The sequence below is a fragment of the Dromiciops gliroides genome, chromosome 1 (assembly GCF_019393635.1).
Source record: "Dromiciops gliroides isolate mDroGli1 chromosome 1, mDroGli1.pri, whole genome shotgun sequence".
NCBI lineage: Eukaryota > Metazoa > Chordata > Mammalia > Microbiotheria > Microbiotheriidae > Dromiciops > Dromiciops gliroides.
The window spans coordinates 595,751,751-595,771,041 of NC_057861.1; the positions used below are offsets into that span (position 1 = coordinate 595,751,751).

At 39.6% G+C, this 19,291-nt stretch overlaps 1 protein-coding gene and 1 long non-coding RNA gene across 21 annotated transcripts in view; one reads left to right on the forward strand and one right to left on the reverse strand.

The window, feature by feature from the left end:
* The window catches only part of RBFOX1 (RNA binding fox-1 homolog 1), a 2,803,489-nt gene that overhangs the window by 2,157,882 nt on the left and 626,316 nt on the right, over window positions 1-19,291 (reverse strand). The gene's annotated exons all lie outside the window — the stretch shown is intronic.
* Window positions 1-19,291, forward strand: part of LOC122735362 — a 104,012-nt gene that overhangs the window by 29,411 nt on the left and 55,310 nt on the right. For both annotated transcript variants that reach the window (XR_006354126.1, XR_006354127.1), the window contains exon 2: window positions 5,036-5,201. This is a non-coding gene — a long non-coding RNA (uncharacterized LOC122735362). The remainder of the gene's footprint in view (window positions 1-5,035; window positions 5,202-19,291) is intronic.

The window sequence follows — 19,291 nt, forward strand, 5'->3', positions numbered from 1 at the left end:
GTTGTTTTTGTTGTTTTTTTTCTCTTTCTGTTATAATATACACCATCTGTAACGTATTCTCTGCAGAGGCCCTCCCTTTGCAAGACTAATGTCAAAGCGTCGGTTCATGAGGACAAAAAAAAAATCGCCCCTCTGGACAAAACTTTCCTTTCTTCCTTTTCTATATTGTTGTTCACATATTATTAGTTAGCAATAGTTATTATATTCTTTTTACTGTTCCGTCAAGGAAACATTTTGTTTCTTGAGGAACAACAGGGGGGACTGTAACGATTGGAATAACGCCACCTGCTGGATACTAACTGTAGAAGAGTTCTTCCCATGAAGCGAAGGTCTTTGAGGGCAAGACCAGGAGTCTTGTCTTTGGTATCAGGAAGTGACGCGGACTAGTGGGAGGAGGAAGGAAGAGACTGGCGCTCAGTCTCACTCTCTTTCCTGAGGACGCTGGCGGAGAAGGGAGCTAGAAATGTGCTCTCCCTTTAATAGATAGGAATCTAGACCTTTCTCTCTCTCTTTACCAAATTCTTATTCTCCTTAATAAATGCTTAAAGTCTAACTCTTGCTAAAGCTTATAATTTATTGGCGACCACTCATTAGATATTTTAGACAGACTAGCTAGAATTTTAGCCCTTAACATGTAGAAATTGTGGACACTGCCACATTTCCCTCATTGCCTAGTCAGTGAAAATCAGAACTATGGGCATTTAAGAAAACAATCTGTGGAGCACATATAGGGAATATTTTATATTTTCTGCAAATATCCTCATTTTGCTAAGGAGTCATTAATTCTGGGGTCAGGATCCAAGTTCCCCTAAATAATCGGCTACTGCTGATTAAGAAAGCTTTCTCAAAATAAAGATTTTAGTTGTTGCAAGAATTATGCCAGTCTATAAATTCAGGTCAATTCTCACAGAGCAGAATTTTATGAAATTCATTTCATGATTGGGCAGGAGTTACACTAGATGAGCTCTGAGGATTCTTTATCCTCTAAGTATATACTACCAAATGGGCAAGTCACTTAAGCCAACTGGGCCTCTATTTCTTCATCTACAAAATGAAGGGGTTGGATTTCAGTGGTTTTTAACCCAGGGCTTGTTATTTCTTTTAAATAGTAATGAATTTAATTTAAATAATTAATAATTTCATTATTATTAAGTATGGTTTACTTGATTTTTTTTTCTTTTGTGTGTGGCAATTCAGATTAAGTGACTTGCCCAGGGTCACAGAGCTAGTAAGTGTCAAGTATCTGAGGTCAAATTTGAACTCAGGTCCTCCTTAATGCAGGGCCAGTGCTTTTATCTGCTGTGCCATCTAGCTGCCCTCAAGTATGGTTTAAAAATAACATTAAATAATAATATTTCAAAATAAATTTTAAAATATTTTAAGTATCATAACTGCATTTTAATAGAATTAGTTTCCTATATATTTTATTTTATGAATTTGAAACATTCTAAGACAGGATCCATAAGCTTCACCAAAATGCCAAAGCAGTCAATGATACAAAATGATCAGGAACCACTCTATGCTAGATTATATCTAAGGGAACTTAAAGCTCAAAATATTGAAGACCCTATACCTGACATTATACATATATGTGTGTGTGTGTGTGTGTGTTTGTGTGTATGTATGTATATGTATATCAGGGCAAAGAGGGTTAAGTGACTTGCCCAGGGTCACACACTTAGTAAGTGTCAAGTGTCTGGGGCTAGATTTGAACTCAGGTCCTCCTGAATCCAAGTCTGGTGCTTTATCCACTGTACCACCTAGCTGCCCCTGTCTTTTTTATATTTTTAGCACCAAGCACTATGCTTGGCACATGGTAAACCCTCAATAAATGCCTCTTGAATTTATTTGAATTTGTAATTGTGGCAAAGACTATAGCATACAAAAGCTAAGTCCTTATCCTAATTACCTACAATCTTAAGTATCTGTATGTATACATGTGTATGTATGTATGTATATATCCGTGTATGTACATATAGACGATGATGGTAATGATAATTCCAAAAGGTTTCAGTGTAGTTTTAAGCTATTATGGCTTAGTAGTTTAAAGCCATTCAAGTTTAAAAACTGTGCTAAGCTTTTGGGAATACCATAAAATACATATATCTATATCTAGGGAAACATGATCCTAATTAAGATCCTCTAGAAATAGATTCTAGAGCCCAATCCATAGCAGCAGTCTTAGAACTAAGCTAATATCAAGGTTAAGGTTGGTTGGAGGTTAGGCTGCACAGAATCTAATCAGACCAGTGATTTGCAGTGGGTACAGCAGATCAAGGCTGAACCATGAGAACCTTGCATCTACAAAGCTCATCTTATTATGCCCTCACCATTTTTATGTTTAATCTATATATTCCTTTAGCCCATCAAAGAGGGGCTATTAATATCTAGGAGCAGGGGAAAGTGAGGGAGGGGGAAAGAAACCTAGTGACTTTCCCCATGAAGGGATGCTGAATGGCAGGGAACCAAAGAAAAATGGGGTGGTAGGGAAAAGTGTAATGAATGATGGTATTAACAAAAAAAATGAAATGGTGTTATAGGGTAGGTAAATATAGAAGGGGTCCTCTCTCTATTGGTATAGGGAAATCCCAGATAAGGCATTTTCTTCTGTTAGTTCTACTATATTCCCCAAATTATTGAGTCTTGAAGGGCCATTCTACCTTATATTTCCATAGCATTTTACAAAGTTTTTTTATTTGTTTATTCATTCATTCATTTTTTCCTATTTATCTATTCATCTGTCTATCTATTTATTCATTCATTCATTCATTCATTTTTTTTTTGTGTGGGGCAATGAGGGTTAAGTGACTTGCTCAGGGTCATACAGCTAGTAAGTGTCAAGTGTCTGAGGCTGAATTTGAACTCAGGTCCTCCTGAATCCAGGGCCAGTGCTTTATTCACTGTGCCACCTAGCTGCCCCCACAAAGTCTTTTTAAAATTCACTATCTCACCTGATCTTTCCCAATGATTATCTGATCACTGGGGAAGATCCTTTGATCACTGGATCCTTTGGGGACTTTTTTTTTTTTTTTTTTTTTTTAGCGAGGCAATTGGGGTTAAGTGACTTGCCCAGGGTCAAACAGCTAGTAAGTGTAATGTGGCTGAGGCCAGATTTGAACTCAGGTACTCCTGACTCCAGGGCCAGTGCTCTATCCACTGAGCCACCAGCTGCCCCTCCTTTGGGGATTTTTATCCCCATTTTACATATGAGGAACCTAAGGCTGAGTGTCTTTCCCAATGTCATAAGCTAAGAAGAGGTAGAGAATGCATGATGTAACAGAAAAGATTCTTGGGTAATAGCTCTGACAGTTAATACATTGATGACCCTGGACGAGTAAGTGATGACCTCTCTAGTTCTGCTTTACAAGTGTCAATACCTGTAAAATAGAGAAGATACCTGCGCTACTTATATCAAATGTTAATTCAATCAATCATGAAATATTTATTAAATGCCTACTATATGCTAGACACTGTGCTAAAATCTGGGGATATAAAAAGAAATGGACAGATAGATTAGATAGATACTTAGATGGATAGATGATAGATGATCAATAAATAGAGATAGATATAGACAGAGAGATGATAGATAGACAGATTAGATAGATACATAGATACATAGATGAATAAGACAAAAGCAGTCCCTGCCTTCAAGTATCTCCCAATCGAATGGGGGAGAAACCATGCAAACAAATATATACAAGGCAAGCTACATATAGGATAGATAAGAAATAATTAACGGGAGGAAGGCAATGGAATTAAGGGGGATTGGGGAAGGATTCCTAAAGAAGGTGGAATTTTAGTTTGGACTTAGAGAAATACAGTTATTAGTTGGTCAGTAGATTGAGTGAAGATATTTCCTTTAGATGGTACTTAAAGAAAACCAGGGAGGTCAGTAGTTGGAGCATTCCTGGCATGGGGAATAGCCAGAAAGAATGCCCAGAGCCAAAAGATGGATCATAAGCAGAAGGGTTTAATAAACTCTAAGATTGAGGGAAGCTAGGTGGCACAGTGAATAAAGCACCAGGCCTGGATTCAGGAGGACCTGAGTTCAAATCTGGTCTCAGATACTTTATACTTACTACCTGTGTGACCCTGGGCAAATCACTTAACCCTCATTGCCCCTCAAAAAATAAAATAAAATAAAATAAAAAACTCTAAGATGCTATAAAATACTACTTTATTATATCATACACATAGAGACTCAAATATATTGAGAGAATTTGGTACAATGGACAGATGGCTGGCCTCCAAGTCAATATTATCTGGGTTCAAGTCCTGTTTGTGGTTTAATGGCTATGTGATAATGGATAAGTCTTTCTGTGGCCTTGGACAACTTTTTAAGAAAATAAAAAGAATGAAATAATGGCCTCCTCCAAGGAACTTTCAAAAAGCTGCTGATCTGCAAGGATAAAGTTTCCTGATGAAACCATTCTGCTCCCCCCAAAAGGGATTATATAAAACTTAACATGTATTATATTATTACTATTAATATTATTGTTGTTGTTTACTGACTCCTGACCCAATGTTCTTTATGCTATATACTGGCCAGATTGACTTGGGAGCAACCTATTCTACCGACCTTCAGGGCAAGATTGCAAGGTCACTGCTTTATGAAATGAGCTTTTTAAAAATACTCCCTTGGAACGAATGTTCTCAGTTTTGTGCTGACTTCATGAGGCAAAAAAGACTGCGACGGCAGCGATTTTTATAAATAAAATGAAAGTACCGTGTGCTAGAGCAGCAATTTACTAAAAGCAATGATCAGGACCAGAAAGAGTTAAGGAATCTCCAATTGTACCTCCCCCCCTGCCCACATGAGGCAGGTCCTCACTTGAGATCCTGGCTCTGCTCTCTACCAGAGGCCAAGGAGATATTCCCAGCCCTAAGGAAATAACACATGCTCATCATTTTACTGACATACATCATGTGTTATCATTGTAGCTGAAGGGTGGGAGAGGAGTGACTCACCACTGAAATACATCCAACTTGGGAGCCTTCAATGATTACAGAGAATATCTTTTTTTGTGTTTCCCAGATATGACATGTATTAAAGCTAGTGCAGCAAATCAAGTTTCGTGAAGTCTCCTCATGCTGATCCTCAGAAGAACACAACTTAAAATGAGAAGGCAGAGTGGAGGGGATATTATCACACTTACAGGTGGATCTTCAACTAGTCTGGACATTCCACATAGGTTTCTGAGGTAGGAGAATATGGAAGGAATCTTTAGGCTCTGGTCTACTAATCAAAATGTGTATTTACTAAATTCACTGATGATACCAAGTGACTAATCCCAAAATGCAGGAGTCCTGGATTATAACAAGATTAGTTGCTGGTTTTTCTTAACTATGTTTTCACTGGCCTCAGTTTACCTACTTACAAAATGGGAATAATTGTATTTGTTATAGTTATATTATTATATATATAATATCATCATATATTATATTAATTAAATTATGTATGTATATATGTATGTATATGTATGTATGTGCGCACACACACACACACACACACACACACACACACACACACACATATATATATATATATATATATATATATATATGTTTTGTCTGAAAACTCAATTCAATTCATCAAACATTTAATGAATCCTTACTTTGTGCCAGGCACTATGCAAGGTCTTGGTGATAAAAAAGAAGAAGAGAAATCAGAAATAGTACCTGCCTTGTGGAGTTTACATTCTATTCTATTATGTAGGACTGAATCTTCAGAGGCAGAGGCAGAGTGGTCATTGATGCAACTATCTGTGAAGTTTGAATAAATTCAGATGCCCCTAAAGGCAGGGTTCTTAATCTTGGTATCAGAAGTTGGGTTTTGTTTCTTAATATTTTAATAAATTAATTTCAGCATAATTTGTTTCCCTTGTAATCCTATGTATTTTTATATATTTGAAAACATTATTCTGAGAGGAAATAGATAGGCTATATAAGCCTACTGAATGGTTTCCAGACTCAATAAAAAAAGACTAAGAATCCCTGGGCTAGAGATACCTGGGAATTCTATTCCTTTAGCTTAACCTACTTGCTTAAGAATTGGCTTTGATCTACTAAAGACTTGCAGCATTGTGTTATTGAAATTAAAATGATGTGAGAATTACTGTCTTACCTTTAATTTAACAACCGTGCACTAAGTGTCTACTGTGTGCAGAGCATAGTGCTAAGTGATGGGATGGGAAGAAAATAGAAGATTTGGCTCCTTCTCTCTCTGAATGTTCAATGTGGTAACAAAATTACACATGTGGATACATACATATATAGGTACCTATTTGTATATATTTATAACTACAAGACAGTAATTCAAAAGTGTCTTAAGGAAATGAAAAAAAAAAGTGTTGTTTCATGGAAGAGGTGCCATTTGAGCTGGACTTTAAAAGATAGCTAAGAATCTCCAGGTTAAGAGAAGGAATAGTATTCCAAACATAGAGAATAAACTAAACAAAGGTTAGAAGAGTGGAGAGTCATAGCCTTAGAGCTATGAGGGACATTAAGGTTTGTCTAGTCTGATTTCTGAATTGTTGTTCATCCTTCATTTTCAAAGAGGACCAAAGCCATCATGGGGGATGTCTTGACTTGGATTTAAGTGCAGCACAGTTGCACAAAGTCATCAGTCTCACTGTCTACTCCAAAGTCATGGAAGTCCAGTGGCAAGACAAAAGTCAAGACAAATGGAGGTGGCCCAGGATACAGTGAATGACCTTGGGGTCTTTGATGTTTGACTAAGCTCTAAGCCTGCTTCAGCTGCCTCCATGGCCATTGGAACAAATTGTTCTCATCTGCTTATTCCACCAAGATGTGTCTTCACATGGCTGGGGTAGATAACTCACCAACAGGAATGAAGCCTGTTGGTTACCCTCAACCTGGTTTAGCCCCATCGGCCAAGTTGCTTTTACAAGGGTGTGGCCACTGCATATGTCTTGGAGCTACAGATGGGATCTGGGCAGCAGGTGGACACCAAAGGTGGATAAGCAGCCCTGAAAAGGGCCAAGACTTCCAAAAACACCCCAAAGATAAAGGGAAAAAACTTTCAATACAATTCAGCAAGTCAGCCACTGTTCTAGGTGCTAGGGATACAAAAGCAAATGAAAAACAACCCCTACCTTCAAGCAACTTAGATTCTGCTAGAAGATTCAGAACTAATAAAAAGTGCAGTCAGATAAGATGGAGGAAGAGGTTTGGAGAAATAGAAAATAAACATACTGGATCATAGATTCAGAGCTGAAAGGGATCTCAGAAGCCATTGAATTCACCACTTCATTTTACAAATTAGGAGGGGGCAGCTAGGTGGTGTAGTGCATAGAACACTGGCCCTGAAGTCAAGGGGACCTAATTTCAAATCTGGCCTCAGACACTTGTACGTTCTAGCCAGGTAACCCTAGGCAGGTGACCCTGATTGCCTCAAACATGTCATCTCCAGTCATCCTGATACATATCTTGCCACTGAACCCAGATGGCTCTGGAGGAGAGGTCTCAACCTCTCTTAACAGCACCCCCTCACTTAAATCCAATTTGTTGCAAGTCATTACATCACTTCCCAAAATCATGGTCCTCTTTGAGAATGAAGGACAAACAACAACAACAAATTAGGAAACTGGAGTCTAGAGAAGGTAAATGACTTGTCCAGAGTGACAGAGGCAAAGTTTGACCTGAGAGCCTTTGAGTCAGTATTCTTTCCACTGGGGCCCAATCCTAGACATGCTGAGTTTAAGTCTGTAATGGGACATCCAGGTAGAGATCTTCAGCAATCAGAAATCTGAGCCAAGTGCTCAGAGGAGAGTTCAGGACAGGAGAATCAGACTAAAAAGGTGATTGGACTTGATGATTAGGAAAACATTGATGATCTTGGAAGAGTTCAGAAGGCAGATAGAGGCAGAAGCTAAAATGTAAGGGGAGTTAACAGAAGAATAATGAGGAAATGGAGGTATTCTATAAGCTCCCAGCAAGCACACTGCTTGACACATAGACAGTGCTTAATGCTTATTGACTTGCTGATTAGACAATGTTGTTGTTTTTCCAAAAAGTTTAGTAGTGAATAGAGATAGGGAGGGAGGAGAGAGAGAGGGAGAGAGAGGGAGAGAGAATTGGAAGGAATGGAGAAAGGAGAGAGGGAAGGAGAGAAAGTGATAACTCAATGGGTTAGAAGGATCAAGGGAAGACTTTTTAGAAATAATGTTGTTCAGTCATTTTTCAGTTGTCTCCAACTTTTGTTGGTGACCCCATTTGGGGTTTTCTTGGCAGAGATACTGGAATAGTCTGTCATTTCCTTTTCCAGCTCATTTTATAGCTAAGGAAAGTGAGGCAAACAGAGTTAAGTGACTTGCTTGGGGTCACACAGCTATTAAGTATCTGAGGTCAGATTTGCACTCAGGAAGATGAGTCTTGCTGACTCCAGGTCCAGCACTCCAAGCACTGTGTCACATTGGAGAGACCTAAATATGTTTGTAGGCAAATAGGAAGAAACCAAGGGAGAAAAAGACTAGAGATACAGTAGGAAGTGTGTGGGGGTGGGTGGGATGGTTGTTGAATCAGGGTACTGGAAAAGTTAGGAAAGCTTAGGGTCAAGGCCTTAGGTAAAATCATTAGCGTAGAGAGTTAGTTATACCTTCTCCATCCCACCATATACCTCCCCCCAAAACAATGTTCTCTGAAGAACCTCATTTGGTTGCTATAGCAATTTTATAAATACACAAAGGTTGATAGCCTGTGATCATCTCTGACCATGCATATCATCTTCAAGGTAGGCATTGATAACCTATCTCCAGCGTGGAGTAATTTCACAGAACCATAGATTTAGAGCTACATTAGATTTGGGGTGATATTTAGTCCACACTCTTCATTTTGCAGACAAGGAAACTCAAGTCCAGAGAGTTGCCCAAGGCCATACAGATAGTAAGTAAAAAGTGGAATTTGAATCCAGGTCATTTAATGCCAGATCCAGTATTCTTTTCTCCTCTACCATGCTGTTAGGGTGAGAAAGGAAGAATTATTTACCAGATTAAGATGTTAAATGTAACACACCCCACCCCCCCCACTTTTTTTTTTTGACATCCAATACCTGTAGTTGTACTACATAATTTCTTTAATAATGATCAACAGAATTGCAACAGTAGAAGCTTTCCTATTCTGGGTCTTAATTTGTACATTTTTTTTGGTTACCATGGCAACCCTACATTCTTGCATTCTAAGAGTGTCATGTGAAACAATGCTAATAGCAAAGCAACTTAATCCAAATGGCTCACTTTGGACATCACAAAGCCATGCTGTCTTCAGAGACAGGCCCCACACATCATGTTTTAAGGTTAATTGCTGTGGCCCCCCAACAAAGGTGCACTCTATTACCCACCTTGGTACCCACGCTCCCAGTTATTAAAAAGGCTTCCATGCTTCCTTGCTTCAGTGACTTCACTGCTGTTGTTATAAGGTAGAGAGGTTACTATGGCAACATTATTCCAGGGATAAATAACACAATATTGCCTCTGACTTTTTTCCCCAAACAAAATAAAGAATCGAGAACACTTGGGATTAATAGCGTCACTTGTTAAGAAGCCATTGACCGGCATATTTCTCAAAAGCCATAATTACTGGAAACCGTCCTATTTCTGTGTAACAGCTGCCCTCTGCCCTGCCATCAGAGTAAACGGCAGGGCAGACGGCATCAGAAATAGGTATAGATGAGCCCCAGCACTACTTACTGCTTGTTCTTCTTGTTACTGGAACCTTAGAAAAACATCTTGTGATTTATCAAGTCACCCATATATTCCTTTTGGACCCTAGATCATAGGATCAAATATCTAGAGCTTAAAAGGAACTCATTGGTCATCTAACTCTATCTTTTCTTTCACAAAGAGGAAACTGAAGTTGAAAGAAACAAATGACTTGTTTAAGGTCACTTAGGTAATATCTGAATGGGGATTTGAACTCAGGTCCTCTGATGACTCCATAAGCAGTGTTCTTTCCACTGTACCACTCTCAAGATGGCTAGGTAAATGACTAGAAATTCATGACTGAGTCAAGGGTTGCTTCCTTGAACATCCTTGTAATGTGTGACTTGGACAGAGACAGAGGGTGAAGGCAAGAGCTGAGTTTCCCAGGACCTATGACACTTCCGCCTTTTGAGACCCTGGACAACTCATTGGGCCTCAGTTTCTTATGGGGGAAGCAGCATGGGTCAGTGGAAAGACCACTATCTTTGGAGTCAAAGGTCCTGGATTAAAATCCTTCCTTCACCTCTACCCCACCACTAACTCCCTCTGTGACATGAGGGAACTCTCTTAACTCCACTGGGCCTAAATGAGGGGGATAGAGTAGGTGGCCTATGAGATCCCTTCCATATCTGTGTTTATGGTCCTGTGATTTATCCCATACACCTCCAATTCCCCCACAGAAATGCCCTTGGCCTTCCTTAGGCTGAGCTCATCAAAAGATGTTCATTGTCCTTATATACCCATCTGACCCTGGACACAGGTAGCTGATTTGTCAAAAGTCTTGAGAAGTAATATCTTCATTGATTTCATTGAGCCCTTCTTATTCACAGAGTTAGGTATAAGCTTCTCTGCTAAAATAAGTAATGAATTACAAATTGAGGAAATTAGTTATCAATTAGTCATCCTATGGTAGGGAAGGCAGGCAGCATGCATAAATGGTACCAGATTAGTTAAGCCACAATAAATTTCATTGCTCTGCAAGGATTGATTCCTCATTCATTACTTCTCAAATTTGTCTTTATTATAGTTACCAAGACAGGAAACTGGGAGTTTAAGGAAAGAGATGAACCCAGTCATTTGGGAGATGTAAAAAAAAAAAATTTTAATTAAAAAAAAAAAACACTTCATGGTAAGAATGTCCCCTGGGCCAGCCAGCACTGACAAAGCATCACAGGACTAAGATACAAAAGCTTTTTCCTGGTCACTAAAAAAGCATTTATTAAGTACTTACTATGTTTCAGGCACTGTACTAAATGGTAGAGATGCAAAGAAAGGCAAAAATATCATTCCCATTCTCAAGGAACAACCCCTTTGAACTGGAAACAAGGAGAAATCATTTGGTTGTCTCAGTGACTGCAATAGTCAAGCAACCCTGATTCAAATCTAGCTCTTCCTTCTTCACTCAACCCCTGAGAAATTCATCATATATCTCTAAACCTCATTTTACTTATCCTTAAAATAAGTTTGCAAGGTATGTAAGAGCAAGGAATAGCAATAATTTCTTGCTCTTACCTACCTTCAAAAGCTATTTTAGGGATAAAAATCAATAGATAAATGGAATAGTATTTTTTTAAAAGTTAAATAATTATCAAAAGGTTATAATGATAATAGCATTTACATAGTAGTCTAAATTTTGCAAAACACTTTACAGATATTATTTCATCTAAGCCTCCTAACAACTCTGGGAGGTAGGTACTATTTATACCTTATTGATAAGGAAAATAAGAAATCTTGTCCAGGACTGCACAGCTCCAGATCTAGCTCTGTACTCATTATAAGTTTATGGGCGGGGGGGGGGGGGAGACAGCTTGGTGGCATAATGGATAAAGCACTGACCCTGGATTCAGGAGGACCCGAGTTCAAATTTGCCCTCAGACACTTGACAATCACTAGCTGTGTGACCCTAGGCAAGTCACTTAATCCTCATTGCCCCACCAAAAAAAAAAAAGAAAGAAAGAAAAGTTTATGGTGGGTTTTGTTTTGGTCAGGAAGCATGATTTCATTAGTATGAAGAGCTCCTGGATCAGCACCTTATCTGTAATTTATACTCTTCCAGAACTATTTGGATATACTTTACATAGGGTTTTACAGCTGTGTCAAGTCCCAGAACCTAGCTAGATATTACAAGGTTGGCCTTCTATTTTCTGTGATTCACTGTGTAAGCCGTATTTTCTCAATATATGGGGTCCTTTATGCCAAACACAATCATCACTGAGAAAGGTATTATCAATCCATAGGAGTAGTTGGACTTAGGTGAAATGATGAAGGAAGCCAAATCTGTCTTCAATATTCTACCACTTCCCTAGGTGAATCTTCCCTGGTTCCCCTTGAAGATTTTTCCTCCTTCCCTCCAGGGTACTAGTTGTGCCCAAGTTGGTCCCTAACTGCCCAGGACCCCGCAATTGATATAGTGTCAGCTGGGTCTATATTCTATGGCCTCAATTCCATGCATAGAACCTTTCCTTCCCTCCTCCTTTCCCCCACAAGACCAAAAGAAAACTCACCATAAACTTATACTGAGTACAGAGCTGGACCTGAAGTCAGGAAGATCTGTGTACAAACACAGGTCAGACCTCTACTTCCTGTGCAACCCTGGACAAGTCATTCCTTCCTTATTTTCCTCATCAGTAAGGTTCAAATCATAACACCCAGCTCCCAGAGTTGTCTTGAGTCTCAAAAGAGATATCTGTAAGGTACTTTGCAAAATTTAAAGTACTACATAAATGCTAGCTATTATTATTATCATCACCTTAAGATAATATTTAACTTTTAAAAACAGTTTTACATTTATTAATTCATTTTTATCCCAAAATAACTTTGCAAGGTAGGTAAGAATAACAATAATTCCTTGCTCTTACCTACCTTGCAAAGTTATTTTAGGGATAAGTAATATGAGGGTTAGAAAGATTTGATGATTTACTCAGGGGTTGAGTGAACAAGTTAGAGCTAGACTTGAACCAAACTACTGTAGTCACTGAGGCAACTAAATGGATTTTTCCCTTCCAGTCTACATGCTGTTAGGGGGCTGCTTCCACCAATGTGTCCTGTGAATCCTCTCTCCATCATGCCATGCTTCTGTCCTGCCCTTTCTGAAAAGAAAACCAACTCAGGAATAGCCTTAAGTGAGGGTAGCTGGTGGGCATCAAATCAGTAGTGACCATCATTCCAGCTGGGTAAGGATTGTGGCCAGCAACTCTCCCAGGAGTATTTTGTAGTACACTAGCCAGTTCTACAGGGTGGGAAACACATGGAATCATTACACTACTGAAACAAAGACAGTTGTGCTGGCTCGGTCATGTGCACCGCATGCAAGACGGGTGCATTCCTAAAGACCTACTCTATGGCAAGCTAGCCCCAGGCCAAAGATCTGCTGGACGCCCCCAGCTGCGTTACAGAGATGTATGCAAGTGAGACTTAAGGGCTCTGGGAATAGGTATTGGCAGCTGGGAGGAGATGGCCAAGGACGGCACCCGATGGAGTTCAGTACTCAGGAGCAGAAGAAGAAAAACAAATGAGACACAGGAACCGACCGGCAACAGAGAGCACAGTTTTCTGATGTCCTCATTGTGGCAGGAGCTGCGGCTCCCGTATCGGACTGTACAGCCACATTGTGGCCTGTGGCTCTTCAAGGCACTGATCCATGGTCATCCGCGACTGGTGGAAGCCTACTACTACTACTACTACTACTACTACTACTACTACTACGACTACGACTACTACTACTACTACATAAAGTTAGATAAACTAGAAATAATCTCAGGGGAAGGCATTTATATTAAGGTCTGGAAAAAGGTTTCCTGCACAAAATGGGACTTTGGTTGAAACTTGAAGGAAGGCAGGGGAGTCAGAAGGCAGAAATGAGAAGGAAGAACATTGATGTATGTGTATGTGTATGTGTATGTATATGTGTACGTGCATGTGTATGTGTACATGTGTGTATGTGTATGGATACATATATATTTGCATGTTGTCTCCCCCATCACATCATGGCTACTTGCGAGTAGGTGCTCTTTTTTTAAACTTTTATTTCTATCCCCAGAACTTACCAAGCACACGGTAAGCACTTGATGAATGTGTTCTGACTTTAACGTAACTTAGGGAACTCGCTGATCCCAGTACTCCAATCTAATGCATGACCTAGATGGCAGTCCCAATTCTTAGCTTTCCCATGTGGAAATTAATTCCTTAGAGGCTAAGAGAGCTTTTCTTGTTCCTCCAGGGACAAAAAGGCCTGTGTTGTACCTTCTTTCCATTACTACCTAACAGACATTATTTATCCATTAATTATTTGTTTAGCAGCTGCTGGATAATCTGCATTTGACTAGGCACTATGGAAGATAAAAACAGAAGTTTATGAGACATAATTTTTGCCTGCAGGGAACTTACAGTCTCATTGGAGAATATTATTAGTAATACCTTTGTATCATGCTTTCTAAAAAAAAAAAACTTGCTAAAAGTTCTTCCAAGTTTATTTTCTCACTTAATCTCAATAACATGGGTATATAGTATTAACCTCTCTCCCTGATCAATGAATATACTTATATTCAAAGATGGCAAGTAACTTATATAAGGTCATGCACATTTGTATGACTAATGAATTCAGGCCTGAGCTTTTTTCTGGTGGATCATTCTGGAAGAGCAGCTAGGTGGTACAGTGGATTGAGCTCTAGGTATCAAGTCAGGAAAACTCATCTTCCTGAATTCTAATCTGGCCTCAGACAATGACTAGTCTGTGATCGTGGGCAGGTTACAGTTTGCTTCAGTTTCCTCATCTGTAATATGCGCTGGAGAAGGAAATGGCAGACCACTCCAGTATTTTTGCCAAGAAAACCCCAAATGGGGTCACAAAGAGCCATACATGGCTGAAAAACTACTGAACAACAACATAGTAGGAAGAAGCATAGTTTGTGGATAGAGTATGGACTTGGAGTCAGAGAGGGCTAAGGTGAAATCCTGCCTCATCCACTAACTGTGCTCCCCCTAACAAGTCACCTAACCTTATTTTCCTCATCTGACCCATAGGGTTCCCTCTAGCTCTGTGAACACCTCTGTAACCTCTCCTTATCCTGGGAATCCCTCTGACCTTCCAGCCTCACAGATCCACACAAGTTAAGGCCCCCTGCTTCAGAGCTCGTGGGAGACTAAGCCAGTCAAATGACCCTTATGAGCTTCTTTGAGGAAGCTAATCTACTGCAACTTCCCTGTCACTTTGCAGAAACCTGCTCATCCTTCCTCATTCAAAGAGGGGACAAAGAGAAGTATTCCACTGGACAGGAAGGAGGAGGGGGAGAGGAGAAAGCAACATGGAACAAAAGAGAATGATTCCCCAGCATCCTTTCCACCACCCCTCTTGGGGGTAGGCTCCTTTAGGGTCACTTTGCAGCAATGGCCATTTTCTCTAGCAATTCTTTGAAAGCCTCCAGCATAACTCTCAGAAGAACTAGAGAATTGAATAAATATTCTCCTAAGCACAGTGGATTATCTGTTCTTCTACCATGAGAGTTCTTCCCATTCAGCATAAGGAGGCTGCAATATTTATGATGGTGTATCTTATGCCTCAGAATAGAAATGCAGGCTGCTTTCCTATAGCTCTTAAGATCACTAAACAACTGGAGATAGCTCGCTTTAAACCAAGCGCAGGTGTTCGGTCACTAAGAGGGCTACCTTTTGGCCCCTGGAATTTGTGTTGAGTTCTGACCTGAAATTACAGAAGGGTACTTTGGTTTTTTAGCTTCTAATTTCATACTAATTTATTAACAAGACACCCAAACACCCTACGCTGACACCAATTCAATTCAATCCAACAAGCGTTTAAATACCTTCCATGTGCAAGGCAAAGTCTGTGGTGGTTCCTTGGAACCTGAAAGACCTAAATTCAAGTCTTTCCCCTGATACTTACTGGCCATGTGACCCTGGGGAAATTATTTAACTTCTCAGTTCTCTAAGCAACTCTCTAAGACTGTAAATTTACAAAGTAGTTCTGACCCTGCACCAGTGAAGGGATTTTCCTCATCCATAAGTTTCCTCTGTCAGAGAACTAACAGGTCAAGTTCCAGTCTCAATCTGTATGAGCCAGGCACCATGCTAGGTACTGAGGTTTGAAAGGCAAAAGAGTGTCTGCTCTCAGGGAGGTTATGTTCTTTTTTATTTTTATCTATTTATTCTTTCTTTCTTTCATTCATTCATTCATTCATTCATTCATTCATTCATTCATCTATTTATCTATCTATTTACAGGGCAATGGGTGTTAAGTGACTTGGCCAGGGTCACAGAGCTAGTGTCAAGTGTCTGAGGTCACATTTGAACTCAGGTCCTTCTGAATCCAGGGCTGGTGCTCTATCCACTACACCACCTAGCTGTCCCCAGGGAGGTTACATTCTACACCAAGTATCAACAGTAATGGGACATAGTACTCAGGTTTTTAAGCCTTCACAAATCCTGCGGCAGTTCAGACTCCAGTCATTCTTCTTTGTACATTTTAAAGGAGAGGAAGGTAAAGGGAATGGGAAGATACATGGTCTGGGAAGAACTCAGGACAGGTTGAATCTAATTCAGCAAGCATTAATTAAGTATCTATAAAAATGCAAGCTACTCTGCTTGGTGCTAGGGATACAAGGGTAGAAAATAATGAGGTCTGTCTTCACTGAATTTATAATCTAATGTGGAGATAAGTGCACAAAAAACTATGATATAAAATTTAAGTGCAAAAAAGAAGTGCAAACTAAGTATAAAGAAAAATGAGAGAAAGAAGACAACACTTCCAGGTAAAAACAACAATATTTATATAGTTCTTGCTGCTTACTAAATGTTTTACAATTATTTTCTCATTTGGTCCTCACAACACCCCTGGGAGGTGGGTGCTATTATTATCCCTTGTTTACAGATTTCAGGGTCATATGTTTAGAAGGATCTGAGGATAAATTTGAAGAGGCCTGCCCAATACTCTATCCTCTATTATACCATCTAGCTTCCCCCTATCCCGCAGATTGAGGGATAGAAGAAAGCATGCTAGAAGTAGTGGCTACTGACATGGGTTTTCAAGAAAAGGAAGGTTTTCAATAGGTATGAATTGGAGGTGGGAGAGAAAGGTCATTACAGGCATGGCATGAAGACAAGGGAGAGCAAGTGATGGATAAGGAGTCCAATTTGTCTGAAATAGAGAGCATGGAGGGGAATAGTAATGCAAAATAAGACTGCAAAGTAGATTGTGGAAGACCTTGAAAGCCAGGTTAAAGATTTTATACTGTAATCCATGGGAAATGAGCATTTAACGTGATGAAGATCTAGTGGCTAAATATAAAAATTATCTAAGTTATAATGTAAAAAATACATTGGAGTTCTGATTAAAACAATGGTCAACTATAATTCCAGAGGACGAAGAATGCTGTATACCTCCTGAAGTGATAGACTCAAGATGTACAGTAAGACATGTATTCTGGGGGAATTCAGTTTGATTGACTATGCATAGGAGTTTGGGTTTTCTTTTTTTCAAGGTGGGGGGAAGGAAGTGAGAGAGAAAAATGAAGTGCTTACTTGAAAAAAAAAATAGACTGGAAGTTGGCACAACGGTTAGGAGACTATTACAAGAATTTAAAAGAATAGTAATGAATTGGACCAATGGGAAGTAGGAGTATAAGGGAGAGGAGAGATATTTTGGAAAGTGAACTAGGAGGACTTAGCCACATTGATTGGCTCTGAGGCAGCTACATGGCACAGTGGATAAAGCACCGGCTCTGGATTCAGGAGGACCTGAGTTCAAATCTGGCCTCAGACACTGGACACTTACTAGCTGTGTGACCCTGGGTAAGTCACTTAAACTTCATTGCCCTGCCCCATGCCCACAAAAAACAAAAACAAAAACAAACTCCAAAAAGTATCTTCTCTATCTCTGTCTTTTGGGGGCAGCTTGATGGCACAGTGGATAAAGCACCAGCCCTGGAGTCAGGAGGACCTGAGTTCAAATCCAGCCTCAGACACTTGACACTTACTAACTGTGTGACACTGGCCAAGTCACTTAACCCCTATTGCCTCGCCCCCCCCCCAAAAAAAGCAATTGATTGGCTCTTGGGCATGAGAGACAAGGAGTCAAAAGATGGCTATGAGATAGATAGATAGATAGATAGATAGATAGATAGATAGATAGATAGATAGATAGATGGATAGATAGGGTTGTTTTTTTTTTGCAGGGCAACAAGGGTTAAGTGACTTAGCTAGGGTCACACAGCAAAAGTGTCAAGTATTTGTGGCCAGATTTGAACTCACGTCATCCTGAATCTAGGGCTGGTTCTTTATCCACTGTGCCACGTAGCTGTCCCAGCTATGATATTTTACACCTGCATTACTGTGAGAATAATGATGCAAGTGACAGAAATAAAGAAGCTAAAGGGAAGGCTCATATTTGAGGGGGAGACAAAGAATTCAATTTTGGACAGGATGGAATTGAGAGAACAACAGGATATATAACACAAGTTTGGAAATGCAGGATGAGAGCTTTGAGGAGAGGATCTTTGATACCCTACTATAGAAACTTAGTGGTCACTATTTGTTTCTGGACAGGACCAATACTAGCAGAGTTTGAATATGGGGCAAGATGCACAAAATACTTCTTCAGTTGCATACATGGGGAGACCACAGAGACCACAGAGACCACAGAAACCCTGGGAAACCCTGAGGCCACTGAGCAGCTAGGCTGTTACTGGGTGGGAGGAACATGGGAAAAGTACATCCAGGATACAACCACCAAAAGGGAGCAGTGGTTGGGGTGCTTGGGGGCTACCCTGTGGTACTTTCCTATTTTAACTAGCTATTCTTGCTAAGTAGATAATAAGCTCAGTTATTTCTATTCTACAGAAGGACTAAAAGCATTGTCAACATCTCTCTAAATGTTTGCACCCTGAGGCAGAACCTGAGGTTCCCTGCCCACAATTAGGGCTCCAGTTCTGGACTTGAGGTTGAGAAGAAATTCCCATTGGCAACTGATTGCCTATTTTTTTCTCCTTTTGATGTTTTTCTATTCTGAAAATTGTGTCTTTCTCCTAAATTTTGGGCAGTCTCCTAAATCCAAAGCAAATTTGTTGAGCCCTGCTTCAGACCTCAGAAAACTTTGTTTTAATGGGAATTGGTTCCAAGGCTGAACTGTGCAAAATGAGGTCGGCTTCACCACAGCATCAACAGTTATTCAGTAACCTTTTTCAAAGTGTGGAATATATATATAAAACCGAGTTTCTAAATGGTAACTTTCTTGTATGTTCTAGAAGATTCCCCAGATTGTGAATAAAAATCATTAATTTGTTTAGAAAATTAATAATTTTGGTAAAATGCTTGTTGCAATCAAGCTTTTTATGTGTAAGTACATTATGTTGCAGAGTAAAAAAGAATATAATTTTTATTATTTAGAAATATAATAACAAGCACTGGAAGGACCTAGCTGTGAGAATAGAGTGGCATAATTATAATTAGTATGCATGAAATCATTCATGTTGCTTTGTGAACATGGATATGTACAAGGTTTTTTTCCCTTCCTGATTGTATTTTTTTCCATTTAGATCTTAAAAATAGACCAACTATAAAGC